At 39.7% G+C, this 14,091-nt stretch overlaps 1 protein-coding gene across 1 annotated transcript in view; it reads left to right on the top strand.

The window, feature by feature from the left end:
* The window catches only part of LOC124861969 (receptor tyrosine-protein kinase erbB-4-like), a 393,671-nt gene that overhangs the window by 158,393 nt on the left and 221,187 nt on the right, over positions 1-14,091 (top strand). The gene's annotated exons all lie outside the window — the stretch shown is intronic.

The raw sequence follows: 14,091 nt of genomic DNA, 5'->3' as shown, positions 1-14,091 counted from the left end.
AGAATGTTCAGAGGAATCTAGGTGAGCCTTCCAAGCTAAGAACACTGTACCAACTGTCAAGAATGGTAGTGGCACCATTATGCTGTGGGATTAATTTCCTGGAAAAAGTATAAGATAGGTAATTGAACATTGAAAACAACAACTGACAAACAGCTTGCTAAGTATATTTGTTACAATAAGTTACAAAAGTGCCCTACGGCATTTTTCATGCTCTTAAACAACTGTTATTCTATCCATGCAGGTTGCTGTGTGGATGTGTCTGGCTCAAAGAGATAAAATGTCAGAACTGAAAACTGTGATGTTTTTTTTTTTTGTCCTCAGAAACAGAGTATGCATTTCTACTTCATTTACCAGGTTCGCGGGAGAGCCATATGAGAATGTAAATAGGGAAAACATACACAGTATAAATGCATCTGAATCTTGCAAATGTGGCTGTGCTAGTCAAATTATTTCAATAGCCTTGCAGCTGTGCATCACTACTTCTCTAAAGCAACTTTCACAGAAGTAATGTTTGCTGCAGAATGTAATAACCCATAGACAGACATTATTTCCATTGCGGCATTTCTTCAAACCAGGCAATGTGTTTGCAGTTTTGCCACTATTTGGTTCCATTATCAAGAGGAGAGATCTGAACTCTTTTTATTTATTACCAATCGACATGATAGCTGACTTCTGCCTAAAAAGACAACAATGTACAGTACAGTTAAGAGAGTCTGTTCCATCTGATCCCCCCCCCCCCCCCCCCCCCCCCCGTACCTGAACACCCCCAATCCCCACCCCACCCCCACCCACTCCCCTTCTCCTCAAACTTGCCAGGAAGAGTTGCAGAAACAAGCGTAGGAGATGGTTCATGTTTGTCTTTTGAACTCCACAGTAGTGAGGTGCTTTCAAACGCTCCCAAGTGCAGATTTTTCTTAGATGCTCAAAGGAAGGGCAGGGAGTTCAGGGAAATAGAGTGAGTTAAAGGAGGGAGAGAAAGAAAAGAAAATGCTGGCAAAAGTAGAGAACTAAAGAGAGGATTGACGTAAAAAGAGAAGAAGAATGCTGAGAGTAGGAACGGGTTTGTGTATCCCGCTGAGGGTGAAACGGTAAGCCACTTTCTATGTTTTGGTGGAAGAGGATTGATTTCCCCTTCGGTGACCTCTGTCTTAGTCACTGCTGTTGCCAAGTGTGGTACAAAAAAGTGTTTCAGCTGGAGGTGCAAATATACCGGTTGCTGCATGCAGAAAGAACAGTAAAGTGTAAAAGTTCTGTATGTTCTGAGGCGTGGTGCAAAATTAAGTCAGACTGAGCTCAGACCTACTGAGCCCTCTCCACAAGAGCAAACAGCATTTCTTATATTAAAAGAGTTTGCATGGAAAGAAACTCTCCTTGTTTCTCTTCACCGTATGAAACAGATAAGTGTTCATCATAACTGCTCAGCTTGAGGCGTCGTTTTGTGAAGTTTTAGGCCTCCAGGACCACATAACATGAAAAATGTATAAAATCTAGTACCGTTGCATGCATGCAGGCTCTTCTGCAAACTTTTGTGAAAAAATGGGTCACTTTCTGGAGCTCAGTGAACCCCTGCATGGTTCCGTAAGGGGATGCCACTTTTGCAATAAGTCCAGTGTTGAAGTCATCTGTTAATGGTGTTTTTAAAAAAGTGGAAGCGGTGGGAAACATTACCAACGTAGTGGCAGACCACGTAAAATCATAGAGCATGTTCGTAGTTAGCAGAGGTAATAGATACAGAAATCCAAACTTCATGTGGTTTTCAAATAAGCTCCAGAAGTGGACATAGAAAGCCTTATGGAATACATTAGGGCTGCAGGATATTAGTAAAGTGTGCGAAAACGTTGGTGATAATTTCAGTTTTGATATGACTTGCCATACAAAACCGTTATAACAGTTACATTTCAGTCTTGTTTCTATCCAGCTACAAAAAGCCTGAATTTATTATTACTGTTTCAACAACACAATTTAATTAAAAAAAATGTGCATGTGCCTACATCTGCTATTTTATTTATTAATGACTTTGCCAAAGCATCTTTAATGTGACATATTCTGCTACATCAAACTACAAACATTATCATATATCGTACATTCCTGCCATAGAAAGACTAATTGCATGGTACTTGTATAATTAGCTAAGATTTATTGGAGACCAAGCTGTTCTTTGCAAGACTAATATTTTGTATAGTGATATTGCAATAATTTTTCAACACCAAATTCAATGCAAATGGTCAGATTCAGTAGTGCATAGCACACCGCCACTGGATTCTAGAGTAGCGAAGACATGTCTTCTGAAGGAATGAATCAGGCCTCTGTGACTCCATTATCTAAAGTTTGGTGCTGGAGGGATTGTGGTGTGGGGCTGTATGTACTGAGGTGGGTTCAGCTTCATTGTTTCATTGTTTCATTGAAAGGAACTCTCATTGCTTAAGCATGCTATGAGATTTTGGACCATTTTGTGTTCTCAACTTTGTGGGAACAGTTTGCGGAAGGTCCTTTCCTGTTCCAATAGCAGAGCAAGGTCCATGAAAACACGGATTGGGAAGTTTGATGTTGAAAATCTTGATTATCTTGCACAATGTCCTAAAAATAGCCTCATAGAAGAGCTTTAGGATGAATTAAAGCAGAGTCTGCGAGCCAGGCCAATATCAATGTCTGACCTCACAAATATACTTCTGAATCTATGGAGAAAAACACCCATAAACACATTCCTGGGCACCAGCCAGTATTTTTTGCTGCATCCCAACAGGGTTCTAGCCTGTTTTGCCACACAGCTCTTTTACCTGTAAATGGAATGGGGTACACCCAAATGTGTCCATGCAGTGAAGAATATTTAAATTACCAGGCAACAAGGCGTAGCTTATACCTGCTGCACGGTAAATACATTTTTAAAGACTGACAATGGCTCTTCCTATAATTTTAGGGTTTTTTCTTGTCTCATTTTTGTTCACACTCCTTTGGTGGAGAAACCATGCACATTCTCAGACCTTCAACCGGTCGTGTCCCCACGTCGGATCAGTGGAACATAAAATTAAAAAGACTCTTAGCCTTTTGACATCCCTCCTCAGGGCTTCAAAAGTTAATCTGTCCTTTGTTAAATTCAAATTAACTCGACCTTCCCCCCTTAACAGTCTGCGTGTTTCACTGAACCTCCTAAATGACACAGGCTGGACCGCCACTGTTTGCCTAAATGATACAAGCTGCCCCCAAGGACAAACACACGAGGTTATCTTTAAGAATAAAGGTGTTGGAAAAAAACAGGAGTGGGTCATCACAAGTGAAGGCCAAAGCAGCAGCCGGCAGTAACAAGTAAAGAGGGGGGAAAAAAAACCATCTGCAACTGAATGCAGAGTGGATATAAATCACTGCACTGTAAAACTGCAGAACCACTCGGCCCACCCTCATAAATTGGCATCTCTCTGCCACCCCTCGCTCCACAATCGGCCTCACACATGCTTTATGAGAAAAAGATCAGACCGCTGAGTGAACTGAGGCGAGGCAGTCGTATATCTGCGAACTGGAGACAGTAGGACTCTGTGAGAAAAGTTGTGTCGGCCCAACTGAAACAATAAGAAAGTTTGTGATTAAGCAGATTTTTTTTTAAAAAGAGAAAACGTTTTACTTTAGACTGATGATCATGTGATCTATTCTGAAACAGATGGATTTCCCCCTTTCAAGGAACATTTTGCATTTTAATGTAGAAGAACCCATTCTCCTTGAAACTCCTACAACTGCTTTGGTTCAGGATATAAAAGTCACATTTAATGCTTTCCATATGTTATTGGAGACAGGTATGTTGACATGGAAATATTTGCTAATTATAAATTAATTTACTTAAGTAATGGAGCCATTAACATGAGTAGGTGTTGGGGTTTATTTACAGTACTTGCAAATGTTCTGTAAAGGAAGATAGTGTTGCAGTCCATTCAGATGCAACTTTGCAAATGAGAATTGGCTTTTTCATGGCAGCCCCCCTTGGTATTTTTCATGTGTTGTTGCCTCACAACCTGGAATTAAAGTTTGCACCATTTCATCAATAGCACATCCCTACAACTTTGAAGATTTTTTTTTTAAGCAAACATAAAAAACTGTAACTAAGGCAGTACTTTGTAGAACACCCTTTTTGCAGCAATTGCAGCTTCAAGTGGCTTTGGATAAGTCTGTATGAGCTTTGCCACATCGTGCCAGTGGGATTATTTGCCCATTCCTCAAGGCAAAACTGCTCCAGCTTCTTCATCTTAGATGGTTTTTGCTTGTTAACAGCGATCTTCAAGCATAACCACAGATTGTCAATTTGATTGAGTTCAGAACTTTGACTATCCAATTCCAACACATTAAATGTTTAATCTTAAACCACCAAAGTGTTGCTTTAGCAGTATGCTTCTGCTGGAAGGTGAACATCACATGCAGACTGGTACAAGTGTTGCTTAAGAATCTCGCTGTATTTACCACTATCCATCTTTCCCTCGACTTAGAGCAGTTTTCCAGTCCCTGCTGCTGAAAAACATTCCCACAGCATAATGCTGCCACCACCATATTTCACTGTGGGGATGGTATTCTTGGGGTGATGGGATGTATTAGGTTTGCGGCAGCCTAAGGACAGATACTCCAGTTTCTGCTGTGGAACTATGCAACTCCTTCAGGGTTACCTTTGGTCTCGGTGCGGTCTCTCTGATTAAATCCCTCCTTGCCTGGTCTGTGACTTTTGTGGTACCATATGCTTTACATTTGAAGACAATGGATTTGATGGTGCTCTGGGCAAATATCAAAGATTTTTTAGAACTTCACCCTCACTTGTACTTCTCATCAACTTTCTCCCTGCCTTGTTTGAAGAGCTCTTTGGTCTCCACTGTGTGATGCCTCTGGCTTAGTGGTGGTGCAACCTCTGAGACCTTTCAGAAAATGTGTTCATACTAACAGATGTGACACTAAGACTGGACAAATGTGGACTTCATTTGACTAATTATCTGACTTTTAAAGATAACTGGTTACAACAGAACGTTTTAACAGCTTTTTAGCAAATATATATATATATATACTTTTGCAAAGCATTGTACAGTCTTGGATACAGTTTTGGATACATCTCCTGGGTTTTTGGAGTTTGTCTGACCCTTTCTAATATTTGGGTAAGCTTTTGCAGGGACATTCAGTCCTGGGAAAATTGGTAGCTGTACCTTCTAAATCCTTGAAGATAATGAGCACCTGTTGTAACTTTATGCTAACTGTTGATGTCTTTGCACTTTAGCATTGTTACATACCTGGTACTTTCTCTTTAAATCCTATGGAAGCAGGAAAAGCCAGAGGTAGCGTAATTATGCAGTCTTCCTATCTTCCTGACTTTACTTGTTTAGTGTTTGAAATAGGAAGGTGCCAGTAAAAGGTTACTGCTGATTTTCTTTCAATGTTGGCAGAGTTGGAGGTGGGGTAATTATGTAACCCTCTTAAGATTGCTAGCCTATATTTGAACACAATAAGGTGCCCATTAGGTTCATTGCTGGTGACTTTGATTGCTGGTCTAGATAAAGGCAAGTTTTAGCCTGTATTAGCAACAATTACTTCTGTAAGGTCATTGCTTATGTCTTCAACTCTTGTCACATACCTGCTGCTTTCCCTCTTAAATCCTATGGAAGCAACAAGAGTGGGAGGCAGGATAATTATGTATCCTTCCTAACCTTCCAACAATGGTTTCCTTTTTTATAGCACAAAAACATGCCCATGAAGGTCATTGCTGTCGTCTTTTCATCTTGGCGCTAACATCCACTTGTATGATCTAAGACTACAAAACTATAACAACTAAAGAGATGGTCAGACTGCTTATGAGCAGACTGGTTGACAGCAACAGTTGCTTCTTTAAAGTCATTGCTAAACTCTCTTTTAACCGTTGTATTGTATCATATAGAAGCAGCTAGAGAGGTTGGCATAATTATATATCTTTTTTTTCCTGACTTTGCATTCTTATTTTATACATCAAGGTACCCATGAAGGTCATTGTTGATGTATTTTCATCCTGTCTTTGTGTTAATCCCCAACAGTATGCTCAAGAGCAGAAAACTACGAAAGTTTCCGGTTTTATGGAAAAGCTCACACTTTCCCTTTAAAATCCTATTGAATATGGTGTACTTAGTTTGAAAACATTTACATTTTGCCTTACATTTTGTTTTTTTATTTTGTATATTGTTTCACTTGATGTTATATGTCCATAATTAATAACCAGAAAATTTGGGGTGTACTTTCTTTATACAGTATTCTCTCCAAACAAGATCTAACAGTGTTTCAGTGCAGACTGCTATGCTAATCAGACTGAGCTTTAATTTCATTCACCGCACCAATCACTCAGGCATTCACTGTATTGATTGAGTGAGATGCTTTATATTTTTAACGACATTTGGTTTTCCGTGGTGATTACCAGATCAATACAGCTTTACTTCTCAAGTATCAGAGTAAAATCACTCGTTTTCTGTGAGGGGTCCTTTTCTTAACCTCCTTTTCTTGCAGAGGAGGGAATTAATTTACCTACAGGGGGCAATTTTGCTCACGTAAACTGTTCAGAGGCACCATTTTTCAGCCTTTATAGTGCCGTTTCATCAAAATCCCTGTTTGAAAATAGATCTGCTCTCACAATAATTTTAGAATTATGACACTACCGCACACAGAAAGCTGTTCCTCTCAATTCTCTAGCCTTGTGTCCAGGGTCAGTTATGCACCCTTGGAGGCAGATTCAGGAGCCTTTTTTTGTTGTAAAGATTGAAGAGCAGTTACTGCCTTTCATGTCATGGGTTAGGTCAGGATTTGTCATAGTCTTTAAATCTTAAAAATGCCCTAAAAAGTTTTTAAAAGCTATTAAATTGCTGAAGAAGAACTATTGATTATTTTTATTGTCTTGGTTTATCTGTTGCATGAAGACTAGTATTAACAAGAATCCTATCAGACTAATGTGACTGCAATCACATCTACAATTCAATGGTCAACATCACTTTTCAGGTCTAGCCACAGTTAATTATTTGGATTTATATTGGGACTTTGACTAGGCCATACAAATATATGAATATGCCTTAATCTAAACCATTATGCTGATCTAAGATTAAAATCGGGGTGTTAGTATTCTGGCACACCTATCTTACCATTAACTGTGTTCAGCTTCGCTAACCCTGCTGAAGAAAAACTTTCCCACAGCATGATGCTGCCACCACTGCTGCTTGTGTACACCGCAGTCTTGGCATTTGGAGAATTTTAAAAATAAATACTGCTGCTGGCCTGAGACCTAGGTTAGAATCCATCACACCCATGCTGGGGGGGTTAGTGGTACACATCACATTTAAAGGAAATGTCTGGCAAATCAGGAAAAAATGACTTGCCTGGGTCAAAGGAAATGCCTCAGCATGTATTTTTTGATTAAGAATGTGGTAAAGCAAAATGTAATTGACTCAAAAATGTATCATTCTGATCTCAAACTGAGGATCTTAACTACTTTGCAAGCATTTTTTTCTTCTACTTTGATGGTAGCCATCGAAGTTACTAAGGTAGTTTCTTAACAGAAATATTTAAGAGGTTTTTTTTAACACTGATTTGTATGCACCATGTCATATTTGGACTTGGTGGGTGTTTTACGTGCCGACTGGATCAGTTGATCCTTGTACATGAATAATAAACCCGAGGGACTGAAGTTACAAATGGTACAATGCATGCAATTACAAGCTACTAAATAAAACATATGCACACTCACTGCACAATCCTGTCTCATTATGTTGCAGCAGGGCTGTTAAATACAGCGTTTAATAACAGAGCAAATCATTTGCTGCCTGGATATGTAACTGAGGAGGGGTATTTTTTACCAAACAAAAAAAAAACTTCAATTCAAACGTTTGGGAAATCGTTTAAAATGTCAGCATAAAACAAGCATCCCAACAAAGAAAAAACAGAGTGACAGACGTTCATGGAACAACTTAGTGCATTACTGCCATCTTGTGGGGATGTTGTTGACATCTTCAAATGTTCAAGTTTGTTTACTTTAACGAATGTTATAGCATACAGCTTTCCCAGCAATTCCCACATCAGTATTAGTACTCCAGTCCTTTCCATTATATTTGCCAGTGATCTCATCTTTTGCCAGTTCTGGATGTCTCATTATGTTATAAAATGGGGGCTTTCTTAAGACCTTAAAACTACCAGCTCTGCACAGGTAAAACATGTTCTTTTTAACCCAATTATAGAAACAGGACCATATTACTGGAAGAATTTTGATGGCTTGGACCCACAAAAAGAAATGAAGATTTTTTTGTGTTTCGCTATAATTTGAGGTAACTCTCAAACAACGCTGCCTTTCCATACTTATCACAGTTTTATTTTCCTAGCAACAAATTTCTATTGGATGTGAAGCATCTGCTTTCAGATAAAAGTCAAATTCAAACACATACAGAATAATATACATAAAATTTATTTTACCAGTAGTTTATGTACAATACAGATATATATATACATTTTAAATTGTGTAATACATGTAATACAAGAAATATTACATTTCCTTGTTTCAAATATGTTTTTCTTTCCCTTTCTACTTGGAATGTGTGAACCAGTTTCTATGCCCGAGAGATTCTTGCTTTTTCAAAGTATGAAGTTGTGTTTTCAATCAAGGTCAATTTGATTTTAGAGGAATAACTGAGGGGAAATTCCATCTACTTTTCTTTGTAAACATGTCTGTGTTTGCAAACCCCGAGCAACTGCTTCCTCACATCTCCTGGGTCTGGCTAATTAAAACATCTCGTCTTGATTTCCCTCAGATTGATGTGTCACACACAAGCAGCTCAGTCTTGAGTAGGACTCTGGCACAGTTGTTGTGTTTTTCCCCTTTTTATTTTTTCGTGGTCTGTGCATTTTTGTCTCTCATCAAGATATTTTATGATCATACGACTAAAACAGATGCTTCAAGATGCATGAGTAAAGTCATCACCAAATCCTGACATTTTCTTGAACTTTTGTGATTCCCATTATTCACAACCGCTCCAAGAAAAAGGTGCTAACGTCTCAGCTGCTCTTTCACAAAGTCATCAAGAGCCGTTCACTGTTTAAGCCCGACTGGAGGTGGCTGTTTATGATGTGAAGGAATTCATTCTGATGAGATGAGAGCAGGCTTGTGGATGAGGACATGTCATTAGCGCTAGGCTCTTCCTCATCAATCAGCGCTCCTTTATGGCACATTCTATTTCCAACTATGACATTCAGGGTGGTTTGGGAGGATGGAAGAACCCCACAAGAATGGGAATATAAAGTTTGCATCTGAGGGAAATAAGTGAATGGACTATCATTCTACCACTCCCTCTTGCATCTCTGCTGTCAAAGTCTTTATGTTACACGGACGCACTGAAACAAACATAACACCCACAGCGACAGGCATCCTCTAGGGGTGGTGCAGGGTAATCATGCTGCGGCATCTCTGGCTATGCTAATTAAACCAGTACATCTGGGGCTGGCCCCACATCTGGAACAGCTGGTGGCTTTGCCTGCAGAACCGTACGCCTTGTAACTGCACCGCTTTACTGGTGAAGGCGCTCCGTTTTTACTCCACCCTAATTTCTCTCTACTTTGTTTTCAAGCAGTCAAACATTCTTTTCCAAGTTTTCTGAAGGTCTTTTAAAGTCTTTCTTTGAACTTTGGCTGCTTCTCTATCCAGTTCCTGACCATTTTAGGAGCAAAAAAAGTTGGGGGTTTTTAAGCCACTTAAGTTTGACCTAGGAATTATTTAGGCATTGTAAAGTCAAGGGTCAAACCAGACAACTTTGCAAAGAAGACATTACAATTCACTTTTCCTTATTCTGCCACATAAGTTAGTACATCTTAAAATGCTTGTATTTGTCTTTTTCAAATCATGATTTATAACCAAATGAATCAGAAAATAGAACCAACTTATATTCTTTAAGCATGCATAGGTGGTGAATTTCCATCAGTGGAGACAATGCCTATGCATAGCACAGGATGAGCCTACCTAATGTTATCAGGCATCAGACATTAGCACATGCATAATTTATGCAGCAGTGGCACCTATGTGCAGTACAGTTGGCATCCTCAGTTGCAACGGTCATGGTATGAAAGTTTTTTGATAGATCCAAAACAATCAATGTCCACCTGTCTCAGCTGGAGATTAGATGATGTGTGCTACAGCCAAAGGAGATGTAAACTTAAATACATCTCCTTTCTATGGGGTGTAACAAGATCTCATGGCAATAAACGTTATGATATTAAATTGCTACGACATTTCTAATTAAAGCTTCTGTGTCACGGAGGGCTGTTCTGTTGTGTGACTTCATCTGGTGAAATGTAAGCTATTGTGATCCGGTAACATCCGGGATTTTTAAGTAAGAAAGGTAGTAATTCTGTGTCTAAAAGACATGAAACCTTTATTCTGTTTGTGAAAACAAAAATAAGGGTAGTTTAAATGCTTTATTTAGTGTCAGGATTACTTTAGGATTAGACAAGCATGACATTTGCAATATATGAACCAGTCAAACTCAGAGAGGTATATTCTACACTGATTAGATTCTTTAAAACAGTTATTACCAGCTAAACCTTTACTCTATTTGGCGAAAGCAAGTTCAATCTGTAAAACATACCAAAAATGCTTCAGTTTGACAGAAAGAAATTAGTAGTTATGTCTCCAACAACATGATAATTAAAACATTTTTGGCTAAAACCTTGTCATGTGTCAGCTCTTAGCTGGGTTTCCTACCATTTCTGTTACAGAAATGACTTTCAGATTCTTTTTTCTAGATTTTTCGTCTATGCTCTCTTGGTCATATAATAGAAGTGATCAGGAAACGAGTAAAAAACAAATTTGAAAGACAAGCTTTGAAAAACCTTCAGAGAGTAAGTGTTGATCAGATGATTTTAAGGGAATACAAGACTATCTATGTGCTTGAAAACTGTGTGTAATCAGATTTTCATAACATCAAAGCACTGATTTCCGTCTGTACTCAATCAGCAACTCATTATATTGCAAAGAATTCAGAAAGTTCTTTCTCCTTCCGTCCTTCTTGCCTTTTCTGACTTCTGACACAAAAGCAAACTGAAATCTAAGATTGAAGTCTTGCTTCAGGCTGCTGCGGATAAGTAAAGGTTTACAACACCCAAGTTGAGTCAAATGGTGAAGCAGATTTAATGAGAATTAACAACGCTTCATCATGAATTACAAAATTCTTAAAAACAAAAGTTAAGAAAAAGGGTTTTTGGTTTTCCTTCCATTTGCTTCTCTGCTTAGAAAGTCATTTTTATAGTAAATAATCATGGTATTTTTCTTTACTTATGCTTCTTGTCTTTAGCTTATTCACATTGATTCTACCGCCTTCATAAAATATCTCTTGAGGCTCAATGACATTGCTATAACAAGCAGTTTATTGCAACGTTATTGCCCAAGCATCAAGATGCTCTTAGGAGCCCAAGGGCACGTGTGATGGCACTGACAGGTCCCGGGGCCTCTGCTGTCACTGTCAGGGTGCCGATGGGTCGGCTGGATGCAGTCGTCAACCAGCAACTCGGCTCACACAAGTGCTCCAGCATCTGTTAATAGGTGTACACTCAAACGCTCGATGGGGACGTGCATAGGAGTGTGACAGCGTGCAGTACATGCACATGCAAAATGAAAACATAATGTGTTTCTTGCCACAGCGTGACTGGGAACACACACCCACACCCACACATGCAACCTGGCGAGTCCTTGGAGAGGCCCCTGACAGTTTTGCCCTGAGCTTCCAATCCGTCTCAGGGAGCTCCAAACACCCAGTGCAATTACTCTTTCTTGCTGACTGCACCTGCACAACATAATTGAGAAGGCTACTGAGGCTTTGTCACTTAAGGTAGAGATGTAGAAGGAAAAAAAAGAGATATCCTGGCTAAGCTACAGAATTGCAGCAGTTGTGCAAGTTTGTGTGATACTGAGAGGAGGTAGCTTCGAAAACAAGCAAATGTTTCTCAGATGGTAAAATGGTAAATGTAAAGCGAGGACTCCTAAGCGCTCTACACTACATCAGTTATCCACCTATTCACACACTGACAGTGGTACGCTAAATTGTAGCCACAACTGCCCTGGGGTGATTGACAGAAGTGGGGCTGCCATACAATTAGCGCCACCGGACCCTCTGACCACCATCAGCAGGCGAGGCAGGTGAAGTGTCTTACCCAAGGACACAATGACTGAGATAGATGGAGCTGGGGAACGAAGTGGCAACCAACTGGTTAGAGAAGGAACCTGTACCACCTGAGCCACTGTCACCTCTACCAACAATCACTAATGAATTTTCGAGATTCAGCCGAGACCAACGCAGAAGTAGTTAAGAAGTAGTTAAGCTGTGCTGGTGTGGCTGGGGATCATGTCTGGGAACCAGGGGATGTCTTTGTGTGACTTTAATAAAACCACCCTTGGTAATGAGGACACTGACCTAGATCTCATTACTGTTTGTGCATTTGTGTCTCATTGTATCTCAAGATGGTAAAGGCTAAAGAAGTTTTAGATGGTAGTTATGACACAGCTTAAGGTTTATGTCACACTAGCTGATTTAAAAAAAAAAAGAAAGACACTTGAGCAAGATTGCAGCCTTTTATCATTGTTTGTTGTCAATTGACATTTAGGCAGTTTGCTTAGATTTGATCTCAGTTTAGAGGCAATTTTGTGCATCCATTTTGCTCTGTTACACATGAGGAGGATCTTACAGTGATGTCACCCTATACTGACACTGAAATGTTGGAATGAAACTAACCCACAGAATGAAGAAACTATAGTTTAAGGTGGTTCTTGGTTGCTTTTAAAGGAAAACAAAACAGACACAAGAAAACATATATCATTTTAACATAAAAAATGTGTTTATAAAAATGTATTAGTTCCAGTATTGACAAATCTATTGAATGGCCTTTAAAAGCAGTTTTCTGAAAATGGCTTTTCCCGAGCCCTTTTCCCGAGTAGAAAGACACAAAGAATGAAACTAGGAAGTAGGGAACAGGATGAGGGTGATGGAATGAAGAGAAGGAAGAAAGATCAGGTGAGTGAGTGAGGAATGTAAGGGACGATGGGATTGAAAGGACGTACCAGACTGTGAAGGATGAGTGAACTGGGTAGAGTAGATTGCTGGGTAATTAAAGTTGTGGCTGAGGCATGGCCATGCGCCACCTAAGTGAACATATTTACTTCATTTTTAAAGAGAATCAAGAAGTTTCAAATACAGGGAACATAGAAGTCTTATTTGTTGGGTGAGATACTGGTAAATAAAAGTTCAGTTATAAAGAGAACTTTTGAAAATACTTCAAGTTTGTATTGTAAATAAGAACTACAGGGGTTGGACAATGAAACTGAAACACGTGGTTTTAGACCACAATAATTTATTAGTATGGTGTATGGCCTCCTTTTGCGGCCAATACAGCGTCAATTCGTTTTGGGAATGACATATACAAGTCCTGCACAGTGGTCAGAGGGATTTTAAGCCATTCTTCTTGCAGGATAGTGGCCAGGTCACTACGTGATACTGGTGGAGGAAAATGTTCCCTGACTTGCTCCTCCAAAACGCCCCAAAGTGGCTCAATAATATTTAGATCTGGTGACTGTGCAGGCCATGGGAGATGTTCAACTTCACTTTCATGTTCATCAAACCAATCTTTCACCAGTCTTGCTGTGTGTATTGGTGCATTGTCATCCTGATACACAGCACCGCCTTCAGGATACAATGTTTGAACCATTGGATGCACATGGTCCTCAAGAATGGTTCGGTAGTCCTTGGCAGTGACGTGCTCATCTAGCACAAGTATTGGGCCAAGGGAATACCATGATATGGCAGCCCAAACCATCACAGATCCACCCCCATGCTTCACTCTGGGCATGCAACAGGCTGGCCGTGTATATTGACCCTTTGGACAGTTCTGGTGGAAACAGGAGAGTTGAGATGCACATTTAATTTTGCCGTGATTTGGGCAGCCGTGGTTTTATGTTTTACTCTGGGCATGCAACAGTCTGGGTGGTACGCTTCTTTGGGGCTTCTCCACACTGTAACTCTCCCGGATGTGGGGAAAACAGTAAAGGTGGACTCATCAGTGAACAATACATGTTTCACATTGTCCACAGCC

This window comes from Girardinichthys multiradiatus, chromosome 24 (genome assembly GCF_021462225.1).
Source record: "Girardinichthys multiradiatus isolate DD_20200921_A chromosome 24, DD_fGirMul_XY1, whole genome shotgun sequence".
NCBI classification, from domain to species: Eukaryota; Metazoa; Chordata; class Actinopteri; order Cyprinodontiformes; family Goodeidae; genus Girardinichthys; species Girardinichthys multiradiatus.
This window is presented reverse-complemented; position numbering and strand designations above follow the sequence as displayed.